This window comes from Dunckerocampus dactyliophorus, chromosome 13 (genome assembly GCF_027744805.1).
Source record: "Dunckerocampus dactyliophorus isolate RoL2022-P2 chromosome 13, RoL_Ddac_1.1, whole genome shotgun sequence".
NCBI classification, from domain to species: Eukaryota; Metazoa; Chordata; class Actinopteri; order Syngnathiformes; family Syngnathidae; genus Dunckerocampus; species Dunckerocampus dactyliophorus.
Window position 1 is genome coordinate 15,758,401 of NC_072831.1, and position 5,071 is coordinate 15,763,471.

The 5,071-nt window shown below is 43.4% G+C and overlaps 1 long non-coding RNA gene across 1 annotated transcript; it reads left to right on the plus strand.

Annotated features, from left to right (window-relative positions):
* Positions 1-204: 204 nt before the first annotated feature.
* On the plus strand, positions 205-1,083 carry LOC129192801 (uncharacterized). Its single transcript, XR_008573503.1, has 2 exons — positions 205-295; positions 666-1,083. It is a non-coding gene; the product is annotated as an uncharacterized LOC129192801 (long non-coding RNA).
* The last annotated feature ends 3,988 nt before the right edge of the window (positions 1,084-5,071 follow it).

The following is a 5,071-nucleotide window of genomic DNA, read 5'->3' on the forward strand; positions in this document are numbered from 1 at the left end:
GTAACCCAGCTGTTTTTTACGTGATTAATGCCACTGTCTGTTATTATCACTTAAGCGATATGCTACTAAATTTCATACCTTCGTTGTTTCATTATAATTGTATGTGATTCTCTTTAAGAGATAGATATCTTTACGACAGTCTTGCGACAGTCGTTAATTGGTTGGTTACCATGGTGCCCCTAGTGAGCGCTGTAGGCTCGTGCACGGTGAGAAAGTGTATAGGAGAGCCACCTGTGTGTGTCAGGTCTGTCTGCTCAATCCATCACTGCATGACACTATGCTGTTTTCCTGCCAGGTGAGCATTCATGTGAGTTGTGCAATGTCATTTACTGTATATAATACAGCTGTGTTCAATGTAAAATATGTATGCAAAATAAGCAAACTAATGGTGTGTCTATCGCTAATTAGCTATGCTAGGCGGAGTTTGCCATTCATTTGTATTGATGTGATACTTTGAATCCTGTTAGTTCATAGCAGAAGGTTATTCTACATGATATTAGTGACTGTGTTCCTCGTGTCTGTTTACATTGCAATGTGCATTATATTGTTACATGCAGTGCTGTAGGCTCGCACATGGTCAGAAAGTGTGTAGGAGAGCCACGTGTGTGTGCGGGGCCTGTCTGCTCAATCCATCACTGTATGACACTATGTTGTTTTCCTGCTAGCGAATTGGATGTGAGAGACTGTTGCGGTTCCTTGTTGGCCATAGTGGAGGAAGAGGACACCATCTACCTCCTCGTCATCGTCATCATCCTGCCGCTGCTGGAGCATCCCAGGCACCTTAGCACACACTCACTCCTTCATACACCGCCCATACATACAGCACACGTATAGAGCTCTACAGACTCTTTATTGTTTGTGTGCTGGCCAGCAAATCTTAAATTGTGCTCAGGACAGTTTAAGGGACATTCATCATTTTATATAGATAGATAGATATTTTCTTTGTGTGTTTTATTTAAATGCTTTGTCCATTCATGTTGGAAGTGTTATGTTCACGGTGGATCTGACTCCCAGTTTGTGAGGAAAGAGAAGAGATGCATTTCAGTCCAGCAAATCATTAAACCTGGATTGATAGTGAACTACTATCAGGACTCTGTCTGAGTTACTCATTGGTTACATACATTTATTTTTCGCATCATTACCAACCAGTACAGGCTATAAGGCGCCAAATGGTTCAAGTCCCTGCATTTCACCATTAAAGTCACTAGAGAGCAGTAGAGGACAGGCAAGTCTTTACCCTCTCAGTGCAGAGTTCACCCCTTGGGGTCATCCTACTGCAAACAAAGAAAAACAGAGACAAGGGAAGAAATGCATATGTTTAAACTGTATGGTGGAGCCGAATATTTCCCTGTGTAGCCTCACTTCACCACACATCAAACATTTACTATCTTTATTAGAGAATGGATATCACAGTGCCAAAACTGCATTGTTACAATTTACAAGGGAAGCAGCCGGAGAAGACAATTCTATTGTTTGTGGAAACATGAGCGAACATGATGTTTCCTTGTATGAAACAAATATCTTTGCTCACAGTTGGCTCTGCCTTTGTGTTCAGAACGCTCGGCTGAAGCGCAGAGGGGGTTAACAGGACACGGAGACGGTTGGGCCGCACCCACGTAGCTGATTTAAATAACGCCGGCATTTTGGCGCGAAGCTCTGTGCAGCCGGCCGTCCTTCATACCAAGCCTGCCTCTCTGCAGCCTGAGTGGCGGGAAATGCAAGCCATGAAAAAAAAAACCATCAGAGAGATGACTGAGCAGAAGTGGTTCACCTAACTTCACTGGTTACCTTGGAAACCCAATACACAATCTACCACATAGCAGAGGAGGGGAAAGCAGCAATACCAGCCTTCCTGTTGTGGCGCGAAACTGTTGAGAGATAAAGCACTCTCTGTGGGAGGAGACAAAGGCAGGCATGAGTGGAGTGGACCAGAACAAAGAGTGTACCCTTACCCCTGATCGAGGCCCCACCCCCCAAAACACACCCTGAAGGTTGAAGGCAAGACAATGAATGACTATTAGAACCTTAAACATGCTTGCAGATTATTTATTCTTGTACATTTGAACTTAAAGAAGCACGAAACACAACAGTGGTCTGGAGAAGGTGTGTTAAGGGAGGAAGACTGATAGATACTGTTTTCTCAATTAAACATACCGGCAGAGTACATACAAGACTCCACCCTTTTTATCACTGATCAACCTTTTTATGTTTTACACTGGTTAACTTCTTTTCACACTTGTATGACAATGAATAATGTTACAAAAAAAGAAATACATTTGACTTGAACCCAATGAACCCAAGGCACGTATGCTGATGATGGTGCTGGTGCTGAGACGTGAGATGTGGATCATCCCTGCCAAGGTAAAGGAACCACATGAAGGTCACACGGCTAACAGACCACTAAAAGCATCCACTGAGCACTCCAGTGATTTAATTTGATTTGCTTTCATTGGTTTTCACAAATGCGATTGTCCTGCCAACCCTTCGGGATCACTGGTGTCTGTGGGTCAAAGTCACAGAACAGCAGTTAGTCTCACTTCCTGCCTCCATTTGGCTCAACACAAAAACAGGAAGTGTGTACTGACTGTGTTTCCTGGGAGTTGTAATAGGCTCTGTCTTTCCGTGCTTCATGCAGGTCCTATAGTGGGGTTGTACTTATAACATAAGATCCAATATGGTGGTCCCACGGGCCCTGATGACTGCAGACAGATATACGAGGTTAACGTTGGGTGCCATCTGATAAAAATACTGAATGGGTGTAAGAGTATCTGTACCATTCAAATGCATATCGATGCAAATAAACTCTCTCTCGTACTCTTACGATGCAGTAATTGGTCAATACATTGGCTTTTGATGTGTATGGTGGTGGTGGAGAGGGGGAGGCTGATTAGACCTTAGCCGGAGGGGGTAAGACACAAGCAAAGTAGATACCTTGTGTGTTTGTGGGGGTGGGGGCTTTAAAGGTTTTAATGGTGGTGGTGGGACAACGATGAGGTCTGCAGGGGGTTAAAGTGGAGCGGGGGAGGGGCAAATCCGGTCCCTCAGTAGCTTGGGGGTGTAGAAAGAGGTGGGGGTTAGCAGTGAATAGGCCTACATTCAAAAGATGCAGCAAAGTCCCAACTTCAGCTGAGGCAACTTTACACCACCGAGCATAACAATGGAACATCTGCTGGCTGACAAACCAGAGTGGCTGTGAGTCCAACTGATGCTCGGGCCTCAGCAACAAGTTTTGTAATAGTTCTGTTACTTTGTCACAGACTGTGTCTCTGTTTCACTGATCAATAAAACACTCACACTTGTAGTCTGCTGTAATGGTCCGGGCCAAAAAGATACTGGGTGGTCACTTTAGTCTGGTTCGGTTAGCGTTCCCACTTTACACCAAATAATGGTCTCGATTAAGCATAAAGTCGCATCTTGAATGGCGTATGTGACATGTACTGTACATTGTCTGGCGAAAAAAGTCACGCCTCCAAAACAACATGAAGTCTTCATGTTGGTCACGTGATCCTGGAACTTTTGTTACATTCATCCATTCTCTATGCCTCTTGTCCTCACAACAGTCACGGGGGCATGCTGGAGCCTATCCCAGCTGACTTCTAGCGAGAGGCAGGACACCCTGGACTGGTCGCCAGACAATCGCATGGCACATATAGACAAACAACCATTCACATTCATACTTATGGGCAATTTAGAGTCTCCGATTAACCTAGCATGCATGTTTTTGGATTGTGGGAGGAAGCACGGGGAGAACATGCAAACTTCACACAGAGATGCCCAAATGGAGACATGAACCCAGATCTTCCAGATCCCCTGGCTGTGTGGCCAACATGCTAACCACCAGAATCAGACTTCTAAACAGATAATCCTGCACACAAATTATTATCTACAACAGGGGTGTCCAAACTTTTTCCAAAGATGGCTACATACTGAAAAATAAAAGGATGCAAGGACCATTTTGATATTTTGTAAACATGTAGATATGCTAAGAAAAATATATATTTCAAGAAAAAACTGCATCTCAGGTTCGCCGTCGAATCATCAGTATTTTTAAAAAGGTTACAGATGACCGCAGAAAGTGAAGTGCAACTTGTGTCAGCCGCAAATACTACAGTATTTATGCTCTAGGTCCTGTATTTTACTCTCATTTTTGGATGATTTGGACTCAATCACCGCCTGGTTTTGCTCACATTTGGTTACATCAATGGTGGGTGGTGCATTTGGTACCCGGGCCTTCAGTGGGAACTTAACCGAACAGATTTTTTTCTGGAAAAAATGGTAAAAAAAATCTTAGGTAAAACATTGTCTGTACGAGTCTTACCTCAGAACAGATTGTTTCTATTCCAGTTATTTTAAAATCTAAACAAATCAGAAGATTCCACTGTATTAAGGTGTGCCATTCTGGATTCTCTTTTGAATGCAGGCATGCAAGTGATAGTATGCGATACAAACGTCTCATGAGACGTTTACTGCAATGCCAAATGGATGACGTGTTTGCAGCGTAAAATAAAAATGCAGTGGCGCTAGCAGGAACTGTCATTGCAGCCCTTTTTCGAATTCTTTGCCAGGCTTTGTGATTGCGTGTAAGGATTTTGTCACTGGGTTTAGCAAATCACCGACACGCTCATCATTTGACACTTCACTATGAAATGACATCGCAATGTAGTTACCTAATGAGCCTTAAATCACCCCAGTCTCTCAAACGCATTTGAGCACAAACAGCAAGGATGATCATATGATGAAGGTATGAAAAGTATGTCACGTTCACATTTGTAGCAGTGAAATAAAAGTACCTATGAATGCAATTCAATATTGTCTACCATTGTTTCCTCACATTCTTTATATTTTACAGCAATCCGAGAGGTGTTCACATAGAGCAGGGGTCACCAACACAGTGCCCGCGGGCACCAGGTAGCCCCCCACGACCAGATGAGGCGCCCGCAGGCCTGCTTTTCATTCAGGTTTTCAGTTAATAATGAAAGAACACTACAAAGAAATGTATTCTGAAACATAAAATGTGAGTTGTGGGTACCAGCATTTTGTGAATGTTTTGGTAAAACAAGCATATTTGATC